A 16,444-nucleotide genomic window follows, 5' to 3' on the forward strand; every position below is an offset into this window, starting at 1 on the left:
CCCCGGTCAAAGTTGGGTGGATTGATTGAGGGCCTACTGCATACCCAGCCTGTGCTAAGTACAGAGGATATGAAGACAAATGGTCCACAATTCCTACTCTTAGGAGTTGTGACAAGTCATGAGGCAGACGCGCCGAAGCATTGCTATTAGTAATTAATATTATCTCAAGGCAGCCTATGCATATACTAGATGAGTGGTACAGTCAGTGCCATTGGATTTTGAGAGGGAAGCTTAGAAGTACGTTTAGGTGCAGAGGTTATGTATCAATTTGACTGGAGCTGCGGGCTCAGAGAGGAGTGAAAGGGGTAGCATTGGCATGGGGTTTGCAGCTGGACTGTGGGGATTTTGACAGCCAAGAGCACTTGGGCTTCACAGGCAACTAAGAGCCATGGAAAGTCTTTGACCTGGAGCATCAAACTGCCTTTAATTTAGGAAGATAAACCTGGTAGCAGTGTGTTGCGTAAGGCAGAGTCAGGGCAACAAGTCCATAGGAGAGCTAGAATGCCTTAGATGGCAGCTGGCAGAGAACAAGCAGGGATGGGACCAGAAAAAGACATGTGAGCGGAATCGTGAAGAAAGAAGCAGTTCTTGGGCTTGCTTCCTGCCCGGTTGGATTGCAGTTACTGTCTTAGTTCAGGATCTTATAACAAGATACCATAGACTGAGAGCCTTAAACAACAAACATTTATTTCTCACAGTTCCGAAGGCAGGGCAGTCCAAGATCAAGGTGCCGGCAGATCTTGTGTCTGGTGGGGACATGCTTCCTGATTTGTGGATGGCTGTCTTCTCACTGTATCCCACATGCCTGAAAGAAAAATCATTTCTCTTGTGTTTCTTCTTCTAAGGACACTGATCCCATTCATAAGGACTCCACCCTCATGACCTAATTCCTTCCCAAAAGTCCCACCTCCAAATACCACCACAATGAGGAGTCAGAATTTCAACATGTGAATTTTGAGGGGATATAAACATTCAGTCCACGTAACAGTTACCAAAATTATCAATATATTTATAATACTGATTTAATTGTAAGTTTCTTGAAGTTAATGCCTTGTGTGCAGAGGGGGCTCTGTTGGTTGAATTAAACTGTGTATAACCTAATACACAATTAGGTTGAAATCAAGTTAATGTTGAAATCAGATTTTTTCACACTGATTATTGCTATTAATGAAAATCCATTTAGCTGCTAAGACATACCAACTATAAGTCTGTTTTGGATATCAAGATTATTTTACGCAAAAGGTATATTTCTTGACAGTGCATTACTTTGAATAGAAACACTAAACCCCCTACCCCAAGCACACACAATCAAAAGTCTCAGAATCAAAATGCTTACCATTTGCTTAGTGAAACAGAAAGGGAATGCTTAAAGAAGCAAACACTTCCATTTGAGGCAGAAACCTAAAAGCTCTGAGGGGCGTTAATCAGTTTCTTGGGCATTTAAGCATTTCACCACATTTTGTTTTTCCACTTTTTAAATTCATCAAGCCTCCAGCTTGGGGATTTCTGATCTGTAAAAATCTTTTTAACAAACTTCCTTAACACCCTTTTATATGACTACCGCTTCTTCTCAGAATGCAAAAATAGAAACGACTTTCTATTCTGAATAATGTATAGTGTTCTGCTCTATGAGGCAGCTATGGCTGGGGTACCTACTTCATCTAAGCGTCAGCGAGCTCTTTCTTAGTCTGGCCCTCTCTTCCAAGAACTGTGTATTTCACGGGGCACTGGGGTAACCTCAGATCCACTGCTGATACTAATTGTGACGGCAAAGCTTCTTATACTGTCTGCTTTTTCACTTTTGTTCACAAACTGCATGTTTTTACACTTTTGTTCATTTTGGATCATCCGCTTTTCATGTAGGAAATAGAATATTCGGCATGATCTTTGAAGCCAGATCACATCTGGACTCAATACTTTGTAGGTGCGTGGCGTTGATCAAATACCTCTGGAGCCTTTGTTTTGTCATTTGAACATGGGGATAATAATCCCTACTTTCCTGGAATTTGTGCAGATTAAGTAAAATGAGATAATGAAGGTAAAGCATCCAGCATCCAGTAATGTCAGTAAACATTAGTTTCTTTTCCTTATTTAGCGGGTATGTGTTCCTGAGCATGCGACTGCTTCAGGACGATGTAGTGAAGAGAGAGAGAGAGCGAGAGCGAGAGAGAGAGAGAGAGAGAGAGAGAGAGAGAGAAACCCCTCTGTGCTCTGATAATGATAACACTGGTTCTCAAAGTGTGGTCCCCAACCAGAAGCATCACCATCCACCTGTCCTACTAAATCAGAAACTCCAGGATGGGGTTCCGCAATCTGTGTTGTAAAAACCTCCCGGGTGATTCTGATGCACACTGACGTTTGAGAACCATTGATTCTAGATAAAGGCCACCATGATATGTTTGTGGGTTTACAACCAGGGAAAAGGTGGGTACAGGTGCATGCGTGTGACTGTGTGGGGCTGGTGGGGTGCTGGGGTGTTCATCTTCATTATTCACAAATACAGCTAAAGGAAATAAGCCATGGAGGTGGAACTGGAGAGTAACTAAATTATTTAGATGTGGTCTTCAGTGTCTGGTCACATTATTTGTTCTCTTTCTCTGTCAAGCTAAGTCTTGGGGAACAGGGATTTAGGAGTAAATAGAGCTTGAATCCTGTGTCCTGTTGAGATCTTGAGGTGGTCCTGAATCCTGACCTCAAAAGTCATAGCTCTGATGCCTCCAGATGGGCTCCTTTGTCTTCGATAGGTGGGGGACCTCTCTTCCCTTGGGAGCAGGGATTTGGGGCTGAGCTGTCACTAGGACAGGCAGACCACTCTCTATTCAGATGCATTTTTTAGCGTAGGTCATTTTGCCACCTTCCTGTGACTCTGAAACTAGGCCTCATTTGAGTTTTGTGTGTGATGGGCAGGAAGGTCATCAGAGTAGACACTAAATGCTGTTTGTCTCATATGACAAGCTACTTCTGAAAATGAGTGCCAGTTCTCACGTTTCAGTATTTGGGATCAAAATAATAGCAAAACAGTCACATACACTAATCAATAGCTAGAGATCTCAGTCTGACGGTCTCCCATAGAGCTACACTCGGGTACCGGCTGCCAAGCTTGCAATTGGTTGCACTCTGCCCCCTTGTGGACAGTCGGTCTCACTGGATCCTGCCGGGAGCCTGTAACTTGCTTTCTTAGGGTCATTGATAACCGTCTTTCTCCTTTCTCCTGTCCTGAGATTCTGTGGCCATTTGACGTCTCATCAACCGTAGGGTGATTTGGGGAGATACCCAAATCACCAGAATGACACCATTGCCGCTGTGTGGATCAGGTGCTCATTGCCAGGAATGTGTGACGTTTGGTACAACTGATGGGATGCTGCAATTACATATGCCGCATCTCACACTTGAGGTTCTTTTAACATCTAAAAATTCACTTGAAGATTAATCAGACACTGTGGCGTTACCGTCTCCTTATCAACTTTCGGAAAAAGTTGGATCCTACAGAAAAATAGGAGGTAACCCCTCAATCTCTTGCTTTGGGTTTTAAGATAATACTCTTCTTTCCCTCTGTCCTTTCCTTTCTCCTTCCCTCCCTTCCTTGCTTGCTTCCTTCCTTCCATCCGTCCTTCCTCTTTTTCTCTCTTTCCTTCCTTCCCTCTGCCCTGGCTCAGACCTCGTCTTTCCCTCACTTTGCCATCTTCCGCATCCTGAGTTGTCCTCACCTGGTCTCTCTCATCCTCCCAGAATTCAACTCTCCCCCTCTCGACTGCAGTCTCTTTCTTGACTTCGTTTCTTGTGGGCAGGAAGAGCTGCAGGGCTTCCAGAGAGCTCCTGTTCAGGTTACAGCCAGTAGCTCAGGTTTCAAACATGGGACAGATGGCAGATCCACTTCCTTTCAGAATGGAGCACTCATCCATCAGAAGGAGGTTGTTTACTCTTCAGCCACCTTCATTCTTTACATTAAAATGTTTATCTTTGGTATCTTTTCCTCATTCTAAACCTTTTTTTTTTAAACTTGGAGAATGGCTTTGATCTCTTTCCAGCCAACAAATCTGCATTGCCTGTGCCTGGAAAGGGAAGCGGATGACAGTATGTGAGGTGCGCCTGGGAACACGAGGGCGGAGAAGAAGACCAAGGGTGTGGGTGGAGCCTTCTAAGCAGGTGGCAGTAAGCTGAGTGGGGATTTTTAATATATTGACAGAGGATTATACAGTGCAGAGCACATAAGGTTTTGGAAATGAAGACCCCGGTTTCAAGCATAGCTCTGCCACTTAATAGGTGGGTAGCTTGGGCAAGAAATTTAACCTCTCACTGTCAGTTACTTCTCTGTAAAATAGGGATATAATAATTATTTCACTAAGATGTTATGAGGATTAAATAAGTAACCATACAGGAAAAGTGCCAGGTAGTAGTACTGGTCCCAAATATGGAAACCTATCTATTGATGCTTCCTGTCTCTTCCATCTAGATTCTCATAGCTGTCTTCTCCTCCAAACAATACTTTAAGCACAAAGATGGTTTTATTCATTTTTTGTGTCACCAGTGCCTAGCTTAGGGTGAGGTGTCTATTAGATGCTCAAGACAAGTTTGTGGAACTCTCCAGGGCACCAATTACCATTCCCATGGTTGGGATCAGGTGGAATCTTTGTCCCATGAGCTGCCTCCCACTTTCTTCCTCTTCTCTACTCATCGTGGCCTTTTGTCCTCTGGTATTTTCAGTTGGCTTTCCCCTCCCTGGCCTATTTCTGTCCTCTCACTCATATTCATGGGGCAATGCATATTTTGAGAATGTACTTCAGACCCAAGCTCCTCTGAGACCTCATTTTCACTCTCTAGCAAGTGGCTCAGATAATCTGTTATTGCACAGATGTTAAGCCCTTAAATGAACTGCCTTTCATTCTAAGAGTCAGGAGATTTCTAGTGGGTGGAGCCTGAGTTCCTGCTGTTGTCATGGTGATGATGGTCTGGGGTGTGTGTGTTAGGTTCCAGTATCTTCTCTCCCATCTCCTCCCCAAGACACTCACATCCCTTGCCCCATAAGTCCTGATATATTCTTTCATCGCTTCAGACCAAAAGTCTAGGGGGCAGTGACATTCACTGAAGGGGATTTGGAGATAATTGGATATAAAGCAGAGGTGATACCGTTCTGAATAACATTGGTACAAAATCACAGCTCAGGCAAGAACTCACCTCATGGTAGCCTCTTACTTTACCAAGACATGTTTGGCAAAGAGACAGGGACATTGGTAGCTTCTGCTTTCCTCACCGCTTCAAGCTAAAGTCACTGATGCCCCCACCCCCACCCCACGTAGCTGTGGTCTCAGCCCCAATTTCCTGAACAAATCTGTGTCTAGCTGGAGCTTTACCCACAGACTCAGACCTGCCTGGACCTGAGCAAGGTTCAAAGACAAAGGACTGGAGAAGAGAAAATGGGTTTGACAAGTATCCTTAAGAGGTAGAATGAGCTGAACTTACTAATAATTGAAGCAGGGGGTGAGGAAGAGAGTGCCCCGCAGGTTTCTCAGGAGGTCAACAGCATGGGTGGTGGGTTCCATTAGGACCCCCTAAATCGGGATCTTATCCAAGTTCCCGCAAGAGGAGGAGCGGGCTGGTGGCGGATAGAAGAGGATTTCCACGTTGCACGTGCTAAGGTCCCAGCACACAACTCGGGCACAAACCAGCCTATTTCAATTCTGCTTTTTCATCTTGAACCGAAGAGAGGCACCTCCCTAACCCCCATCCTGGCTAATCAGAGGGATCAAACTGAAATGAGGAAGGAAAGGATTTTATTCATAAGACATGGAAAATTTTCTCATCTAGATCTCTATAACCTATCTATCTGCATCTGTAACTGTATTAGATTCAGACCTATCTACTAGCTGGCCTGCCCAAAGTTACCGGGAAGAATCATTAACCGTCATGCGAAACATGAATCCATTGCACATCAACACTTGCCATTTTTAACTGCCCCTCTTGGGGCTCGTGTCAAAACCCCTGTTTGTTTCCCCCAGGTGGCATCTCAGCGTCAGCGGTACCCTGCCTATGGCGCTCGCTAAGACCTCTTACATTCTTTAGTTTCTGCTCCTTGGGAGGGTGACCGTCTAGCTCCTTGAGGCATCCCACGTGCTTTCTAGAACACATTTCCTTTATGACCTTGTGGTCTATTATCTTTTTAACTCTGACTATCTCAGAGGCTCCAAATTTAGGGAAAATAAATTCAGGTGTGTTTGTGTGATGCATTTAGAAATAGAAGAAGAAGCAAAAACTTCCTTTGGAAAATAATATGGAGTATTTTCTGAAGCTTTCTCACATTGATGATCTCAATTTGACTGTCTAAAACTCTGTGAGTATAGGAACAGAGGGGCCCATCTTCCTGATGTGAAAACTGAGGCCCAGGGAGGCTGGTGACCTTGCCTAAGGTCACCAGGTGAGTCAGGAGGAACAGGGACAGGCATACGTAGCACCGGGCAGACTACCACACACGTTCCCTGATACCGTCTCCTTGTGAGTGGCTGCTGTAGTCATCACAACAACTTCATTTTATAGATGAAAAAACTGAACCTCAGATATTGCCAGAGACCAGGGAGCTTTAACTAGCTCTTCTGATACCTACTGGTGAACTGCAATTCAATTGTGCATTAACCACCCAGAGTTAGCACAGACCCCACAAGTTAAAGGCATGGTCCCCAACAAGATTGACCCCACAGAGATGTCAGCTGCAGCTGGGGGTCCCAGGCCACCCACACTTCTGATCAACTTGCTGCAAATCTGGGGGATTCCCACTACCTCCCTCGGGTGTTTTTGATAATTTGTTAGAATGACTCCAAAAACTCAGGAAAAGTCTATGCTTACAATTATAGTTTTTTTTGTTTTGTTTTGTTTTGTTTGCGGTACGCAGGCCTCTCACTGCTGTGGCCTCTCCCATTGCGGAGCACAGGCTCGGGACGCGCAGGCCTAGCGGCCATGGCTCACGGGCCCAGCCGCTCCGCGGCATGTGGGATCTTCCCGGACCGGGGCACGAACCCGCATCCCCTGCATCGGCAGGTGGACTCTCAACCACTGCGCCACCAGGGAAGCCCATACAATTATAGTTTTATTCTAAAGGACATGAATCAGCACCAACCAACCAAAGAGACAAACAGGGCAAGGTCTGGAGGGTCCTGAATGCAGAGCTTCTGTGTCCTCTCTCCATGGAATTAGAGCATGTTACCCTCCCAGCACATCAATCTGCTCGCCAGCCAGGAAGCTCACTGAGCCTCAGTGTCTGGAGCTTGTACTGGAGTTTCATCACGTAGGCATGATCGATAACTCACTCTCCAGTCTCCCACTGTTCCCCAGACTCAAAGCCCCAACCCTCTAGTTACATGGTTGGTCTTTCCAGTAACCAGCCTCCATCCCGAGCCATCTCATTACCATAATCTCAGGTGTGATCCAAGGGGCTCATGAATAACAGACACTCCTATCACTCAGGAAATTCCAAGCGTTTTAGAAGTTCCATCCCAGGAACATGGGACAAAGACCAGACAAATTCTTTATTATACAACAGTAGCAGAGCCGGGTCTTGACCCCACGTCTGCAGAATACAGGTCCAATGCTTTCCCCACTGCCTCACACCAGACCCCCAGCACCTGGCCCCCACCTGGCTTTCTGGTTGTGCATTTAGGAAAGAGTAAGAAATCGTGTTGTATTCTGACGTCCCAAAGACCTGGAGAGAGGCCACACATATTTCAAAAACACTCCCTGTTTTGCCCACCTGAAACCAGACCAAACCCATAATCCAACCTCCACGTTTCTAAGGTGACAGAGCTGAAGCAGGAAGGATGTTGGCATTCACCCTACCCCTCTCCTGCCCCAGGAGAGAGCTTGTCTTCAGGACAGCGCAGGGCTTCTGAAAGCAAGCCTCACAGGAGGTGCTAGTACGGACAAGAACTGCTGCGGAGGTCTGCCTTTACCCTTAATCTGCATTTTAAACAAAACCCCTCCATCCCACACAGCTCTCTGCCCTAGGGAGCTGTACTCCAAAACCTGCAAGCCAGAATGGAATGGTGAATGAGAAATTACTTCAAAGGAGTAAATTCCAGGGCATGCAGGCTGCAAAGGGCAATGTATCCACTTTAATTATCAATGCAAAGCTCTGCCATTCAGTGAACCGGGAAAGGGGTTTTCACTTACTACACGCCTACTACATGCCATGCAATGTACTAGGCATCTACAGACATCACACATCATTTAAACCTTACAATTCTATGAAGTATACCTTCCCATCCTAATTTAATTGATAGAGAAACAGGCTCTAAGAGATTAAAGGAGTCACCCAAAGATACTCAGTTAGGAAGAGGCAAAGCTATGATTCAAACCCCAATTCAATTCCAAGACCCATTCTTTCACCTATACCAGGCTGCCTCCAGTAGCTGGTAATAGCTGGGAAAATGTTGCCATCATGTTTGTTTGCTTGTTACCTTCTTACGGATTATTTTTGTACAATTAGATAATTAAACTGTGATCCTCAGAAAACCTGAAATTTTGAAAGCCCAGGGCAGCAGAACAAAGCTAAGCAAAGAAAAGCTTCATTTACATTAGTCCTGCTGGGAGATTGCTCGGGTCATTTCTCTGAAAGCCCTCGTGACCTTGCCTCTCCTAGTCTAAACATCAGGCTGGTTTCAGTTCTTAACTCACTGCTAATTCAGGCCTCTGGTGCAGAACAAACTCCCTATTAATGAGAAAAGTCTCAGTCACATAAAAGGCTTGCTATGGGATTATAAGAGCAGCCCTATTTCCAGCTCCAGTTTTTATTGTACCTCCTCTTACCGGCCTCTGAGGATAAATGTGGTGGCCTATCTGGCAGGGTGGGCAGAAGGCCCCAGCACGCATTAGCTCAGCACTAGTGCCACCTGGTGGCCGGCCCGTGTCTGCGGGTCCTCCTGGCATTTCAGATTACAAGGTGGTGGCGTAGGACTTTTGGTCTCTGCCTTCTCCAGGTCCTCAAACAGGTGTTTTCACAACAGCACAAGAGACACTTGTGTGTGGGGAGGGGGTGAATGAGGCAGTCACCTACTAATATAACTGCAAACTTCTAAGTTACTGTGATGACTGATTCTTGGACGTGGACAGTCGTGTTTGTTTTGACCTCATGCAGGTAGAGCACAAGAATGCATTGGCCCCTGCTTCTTTCATTCTTTCAGATCCCTGGTCCCACTGATACCTGGATGTAAGCCCCATCGACGCACAGCTGGTGGCACCTTCTTCATATTCACGTCCACAATCTATACCACAGCCCAGGAAGAAAATGAGAGAGTTCGGTGTATCCCAGACCATTTACGCAGCTGATTTTATTTCCTTCTCAAGGCGTTTCTCAGCCACCTGCCTGGGGAAGAAAATCAGAGATGTTTCCTCTGCACTATTCCTGAATAATGTTTAGGAGCATCCACCAGGTGTCCTGCTTTGAGTAAGCACTGAGAATACAAAGTTTGTAGGTTACACTTCCTGACTTTGAGGAAGGCACAAGCTGGTCAGGGAGAGAGCCTTGTTACAATAACATCACAGCAGAAGGCAATAAACATCACGACTGAGGTATAATTGGGCCGGTTCAGGATTTGGAGTCAGATTTACCTGGGTGTGGATCCTGGATCTGTCACTTAATTGTTATACACTTGGGCAAATTATTTGGCCTCTCTGAGTGTCAGTTTTCCCATCTGTAAAATGGACATAATTATGTTTGCTTTGCTGGATGGTAGTAAGAAATAAACCTAACTGTGGAAATCAATGAAGATCACCCAAATGAGAACAAACAGAGCTTGCTGCGGCAGGGGAGCCAGACACCATCACTGAGTTTGGAGAGACTCATTAGCAGGCAGGCAGTGGGAAAGCTCTACAATGGAGAAAGGGGAAGGCTCCCATGTGCTCTGGCTGGAGGCTGTTGACGTGGGGAGGCTGCAGGCTACTTTGAAGCAGGGGCATCTTATGTGATTAGTTCAGGCCTATTTGGCTTTCTTGGATTGGTCCTGAGTGGGAAGCGGAGGCAAAAGTTAGGGAAGCTGGCAGTCAGTGGCCGAGTCCTGGCCATTCTGGGTCCATCACTGCAGAGGCTGTGGTTTGGCTTCCCGTGCTGGTTGCCGCAGAGGTTGTGGGTCAGAGTTCTGCTGTCACATGTGGTCTGGCCACTGTCCTGTGTATTCAGTCTCTCCTAAACTGGTCACGTGGTGTATGACATGCACAGATATCCAGTAACTGGTGCTCATTATTATTATAATTCACCTTGGTCAGAGGTGACTCTGAAGCTCTAACTGAGCTGGACTTCGGTGGTCGCTCCCCAGCAGCTGTTCTCTCCGTACCAGTCGGCCAGCCCGGGAAAACAGAAACCGTACTAGCTATTTTAACAGAGATAACTTAATATGGGAAACTGGTTACAGGAATTGGAAGATGGGGACAGTTAAAGGGAGACAATGTGGTAATGCAGACATAGCTGCTGAAGGAAGCAAGTGCTGCCCTTCAGGCTGGAGGAACAAGAAGAGATTGAGGCTCTACTGCAACTCGGAAGCCCAGAGGCTGAGCTTCGCTGAGCGGGCCCCAGACCTCCCACGACAGCTGTGCTGCCGCCGCCCTGGTGCTGGTACCTCAGGAGCCCCGAGGAGGGGCTGAAGGAATGAGGCGCAGACGGCCGAGCAGCAGACTGGCGCAGGCACGCCTGAGGGGTCACCATGAGGCTGGTTCAGGGAGAGCGGAGGAGTCCTGGAAACTGGGACCAGTTGTTTCCACAACGAGTTGCAGCTGCAGGGTGCAGAAGCATGGTTGTAGCGCTACTGGTGGGCAAACGAGAAGGGGATGGAGGCCGCCTCCGATTCCTCTCCTCTTTTTTCAATCCAGAACCAAGAAGCTCCTGGAGAAGTTCCCGTTCCTTTCCTTGACAGGGTCAGGGGAGAGGGGAGTACCGGAGTTAGAGTCCACTTCTGTTCCAAGCTAGATGTTTCCAGGCTACAAAGTGGGACTCTTCCATGAGATTATCGGGAGGGAGATTTAGCCTGTTCCACTCAGGGGAGACAGGGCTCTGGCTCTACTTTTGTCCAGAAGCAATTACCAGAAACAGTACCAGCCATCTGGAACATCGAAATGAATCAAATATCCTCCCCTAGAGGAGTTCATATCTAGTGGAGAGAGATTCTAACCAGTCAGTATAACATAACATGAACATAAATGTAAGTCAATGGTGTCATGGAATCACTAATGCCTAACTCTGTGAAGGTCTCAGAAGACTTTCCAGAGGAGGTGGCTTTTTTTTTTTTTTTTTTTTTTTTTTTGGCGGTACGCGGGCCTCTCACTGCTGTGGCCTCTCCCGTTGTGGAGCACGGGCTCCGGACGTGCAGGCCCAGCGGCCATGGCCCACGGGCCCAGCCGCTCCGCGGCATGTGGGATCCTCCTGGACCGGGGCACGAACCTGTGTCCCCTGCATCAGCAGGCGGACTCTCAACCACTGCGCCACCAGGGAAGCCCGAGGAGGTGGCATTTGACTTGAGCCATGGAATGGAAGTCTGCCAGGAGGGTGAAGGAATGGGAGGGCACTCTGGGCAGAGGCCAGTGCCTATGGATGGCTTGGAGGAGGTACACAAGAGCATCTGTGTTTGGAGGTCTCTGAGGAGGTGTGTAACCTGGGGCAGAGGGCTGGAGGCAGGGTTAGGAGGATGGAGCTCTGGGATGATAAGCCTTCAAGGATGGAGAGGGGCCAGCTCCCAAAGGGCCTGAGATGATACCCTACAGAGATAAGTGAAGCGGGGGGAGGGACATGACCCAGCCCGAAGTTAGAGAGATCACTCTAGCAGCCGTGTAGAGGGTAGATCAGGAAAGGGAGCTGGCGAGATTTCAGGCAGAAAAGCTGCTTAAAGTCTGTGTCATAATACTCATCGGTGGCTTTCAAGATGCGTTAAGAGATCTTGCTAGATGCCCCCCCAGCCCAGGAGTGATTCAAAGCAGTCAACATAAATAAACACAGATGGGAGGATCGCGCCCAAGCTTTGTGGGTAGCTCCTGCCCAGCTGAGGCACCTTGTTAGACCTGCAAAGGCCACATTCCAAGGACGGATGAGGCGCTCAGGGGACTGAGTGGAGGAGGTGGAGGGAAGCCAGGCTGGGCAGCAGGAGGCTGCACATTCTGGTTGCACTGGATCCCCAGGCTGGATGCCACTCTGAGGCGACTGAAAGCTGGTGCCAGTTCTGAAGCAGAGAAATGACTTGATCAGAGGCCGTGCCTCAGGAGGATTAGAAGGGAGCTCTATGTAGGTTGGATTCGGGTAAGAAGGGAGTCCTGTGATAATACCGCATCCAGACCAGTGAAGACGAAGATCAGAATCAGACGAGCGGCTTTGGGAAAGGAGAGGGTGGGCCAACATCGAAAGGGAGACTGTTATGGAAACTGATGAGGAAATGGGGAGTCGGGAACCAAAATGCCCCCAATGTCTTTGTTCCCATAAATGAGAGGGAGATAGAAATTGGGAAGGCAGGAATAGAAGAATTTTCAGGGCCAGCTGTTGGTATCTGAATAACAGATTGCCTTTTCCAGTTTGTATCCACGTTGCTGGTGTCCTGGGACGGAGCCAAACTCCTCACTGGTGACTCCAGGTGAGGGTATTACAGCCACCGTGAAGGGAACCACAAAGAACTGAAGGGTAAACACTCCAAGGACATTTTGATTTCTGGTAATAATTTTTGTTGCAACCATAATCATAACAGTACTCCCCTTATTTTATGCTCCTGTTTGAAAGTACTCCATTAGGCTAACTTTATGGAGGGTAGAGTGAAATTGTTCTGCTAATTCACTCCCGGTAGTACTCTAAGTTAGTACAACACTTTGGAAAGCAATGAGATAATGTGTGCAAATCCCACTGCTGGGAATTTATCCTAAGGAAATACATGTTTTTAAAGCAAAAGCTGAGAGCCCAGAGAAGTTCATTACAGTGTTGTCTATGCTAATCAGAAATAGGGGAAACATAAAAGCTCTATGGAAGGAAATGTGGTTTGATAAATGGATGCTATGACGATTCAATGAAATATCATGAGCCTATTAAAATGCAAATTGCAATTATACTGATGGGGGAAACATGTAAACATGTTTGATATGGTAAGTGGGAGTAGGGAGAGCAGAGTACCAAACACTGTGTATAATTTAATATAATGGAGTATGTGCGTGCATGTAGATAAAGACTGGAAGGTAATTGGAAGAAATGAAAGTAGCTATTACAGTAAATAGCATGGACCCGGCGGTCAGAATGCTGGGCTCAGATCCCACGACTTACTAGCCTGTCATACTTTGGGTAAAATCTCTTAACTTCTCTTAGCTTCAGTTCCTTATCTACAAAATGGGGGTAACAAATGGGTGTAATAAAAACCCGACCACGAGGATTTGAGAGCATCCAAATGAGATAAATGCTCAATAAATGATGGCTATTATATGGGTGATTTCTACTTTAAATATATTATAAGTAGATTACCTCAATAGTTTAAAAAATGCACAGGTGATACATCATCAGTCTCTGTAATGGAGTTAAATAGACCCAAGTGGAATTAAACAAAATATTGAGAAGAAAATGTTAGGTGCTGGGTTCTCCGTGTTGCCTTTGTGGCTTTGTTTCTGTTTTGTCCTTGCATTTTAACCCTATTTGACATGTGACCAAGTCTGGGAGTGAAATAAATACAATACCAAAACAAAAAGAAAAAAAAAAATTCTTACTCAATGCCTTAGTTGGGACTCTTAGCTGTTTTCCTGTCCCCACTGTATAAGTACAGATTTAAAGAGTTTAATCTCATCTGCTTTACTTCCCAAATGGTAGATGTTCAGGGATCAGCCAGACAGCTGCACAGCGGACAGGGGGAGGGCACAGGCCCGGAAGGGACTGTTTGTGAACTAGATTACTGCCGTGTGAGGTGTGTATTACCGGGCAGCAAGGAGAGACTGGCAGTCATTTCCGACAACAAGGGAGTTGTCACCAAACTTGAGACGTGCAGTCGTGGCTTCATCGGGGCTCCAGTCGTTGGTACTGTCTCTCTTCTCTTCCATTTATTCTGTAATAAGGATGTTCAGAGGTGCCTACAAAGACAGTCGGAACAAACATTCGTTGTCATGTGATCACCCTCGCCCAGCTTCAGAGAAAAGGAAAGTACAGGTGGTTCCTCTTCAGGACCACTGTTTCTCTTATCAGCACAAAAGATTTTAAACTCCTGCAGTGTAGACCCTGCCTCATCTTCAGCTGTACATCACTGACTGCTTTGAGTACAGCCTTGGGATCAATACTCTGCTCTAAAAATGATCCAAGGGCTCCATCTGCATCATGGGTAAAGGCTGCTGTTTCCCAGCATCAGGTTTCAGTGAGAACCAGCTGGACAGCCCCTCAGGACAGCAGATCTGTGCAGGCAGAACCTGCAGGAGCCAAGGCACCTGCTGTTCCCTGCACACTTCTTTTTTTTTTTTTTTTTTTTTTGCGGTATGCGAGCCTGTCACTGTTGTGGCCTCTCCCGTTGCGGAGCACAGGCTCCGGACGTGCAGGCTCAGCGGCCATGGCTCACGGGCCCAACCGCTCCGCGGCACGTGAGGTCTTCCCGGACTGGGGCACGAACCCGTGTACCCTGCATCGGCAGGCGGACCCTCAACCACTGCGCCACCAGGGAAGCCCCCTGCACACTTCTGAAAGCAGCAAGCCTGGAAATCCACACCGGCAATTACACTATCAGACTCGTTGAAAAATATCACCAATGTTCACAGAGATGTTCATCATGTGTTATTTTAATAGCAAAGGGTTGGAAATCATACAAATGTCCATAAATAGGAGATTGCTTAAATGAGTTATGTACAACAATAATAAGAATAAGCAAAAAATTATCTCCACACTGCTATTGAAGGATATTCTAGATACACAGATTAGTTAAAAAGTAATAGGTTGGGCTTCTCTGGTGGTGCAGTGGTTGAGAGTCCGCCTGCCGATGCAGGGGACACGGGTTCGTGCCCCGGTCCGGGAAGATCCCACATGCCGCGGAGCGGCTGGGCCCATGAGCCATGGCCGCTGGGCCTGCACGTCCGGAGCCTGTGCTCCGCAATGGGAGAGGCCACAACAGTGAGAGGCCCACGTACTGCAAAAAAAAAAAAAAATTAAAAAAATAAAAAAGGAAAATTATTTCCAATTATAATTCTATCTTTAGGAAAATTTTCAGTCATATCATGGAGGTGGAGGTTGGAAAAAGTTGTGCAAGTTCCAGTTGTACAAGACCTCCAATATTTTTTATCATGTTCACCTCTCTTGGAAAGCTACTAGAGGATGTTCTCCATCAAAATAAGGGAATAAACCAAGAAAGAGAGAAACATGGACTCTAGTAAACAGGGGATACAACATAGAGAGGAGACAGGTGTTTCCAGGATTGTGGTGAAAGGAGATTTCAGATTCCATTATGCTGGCCCTGCAGCAGATCTAGAGAGCAACCAGGATGGAGGGGCGTGAAAGTACATCACCAAGAGATCCAGGCAACTGATGCGTTACGTGACAGAAGGGAATAGAGTGAGAAGAGATTTATACTGCTGGCTAAGAGACTGGGGATGAATTAGTAGAAGGTAGTTAGAAAACTATGCCGAGGAAGAAACAACATTATTGAGAGTGAGCAAAACAAAAAATGTATTGAATACAAGAAGACAAATGAAAGCATAGCATCCTGCACAGCTATGTGAGCAAAAACTCCATGGTCATTTCAACATGAACATCATGTTGTAATCTAACCAAGATTATATTCTGTTTAGCTATAGAACAAAGAGAAAGGAAGTATGCATTGGGGCTGGGGGTGGGAAGAGTGTAAGATAACCAAATGCTCATGTCCACTGTGGAAAGCCAATAGAAAATATTGAAAACCGGAAAACAAAAAGCAATAGTGCAAGTAAGTTATCTAGGTACATGGAAACAAATAGCTAAAAGAACGTAAAGTGAATGGCTTTGGGGAGTGGAGGGAAGTGAGGCAGGACACTGCTGGTTTCCATTACAAGCCTTGTAGAACAATGTGACTTTTTAAGCTACAAATAATTGATTAAAATGTTAAAAATTTAAGTTAAAAGCCAAAAAGTTAATCAAAATATAATTAAATTAAAAATATTGAATTAACAAGGCAACCTGGCTTTATATGTTTACTTACATACCACATTGTATATCGGTTATACCTAGGTAATATATAAGTATACGTAATATAAACCTTTTAAGAATGTGTAAACATGAATATTTATGTATACATGTATATATTACTAGACAGATAAATACATAGATTAATAGATAGTTAGAAAAAGCATAAGGAAAAATCAGGGTGAATATACCTCCATGCTGTTACTAGTTGACAGCTCAGTGGGGTTTTTTACTTTCTACAGTATGCATTTGTTTGTTGTTTGAAATTTTATACCACAATTACTATTGTAATTAGAAAAATGAATTTAAATTAGGAAAATA

This window comes from Globicephala melas, chromosome 8, assembly GCF_963455315.2.
Source record: "Globicephala melas chromosome 8, mGloMel1.2, whole genome shotgun sequence".
NCBI classification, from domain to species: domain Eukaryota; kingdom Metazoa; phylum Chordata; class Mammalia; order Artiodactyla; family Delphinidae; genus Globicephala; species Globicephala melas.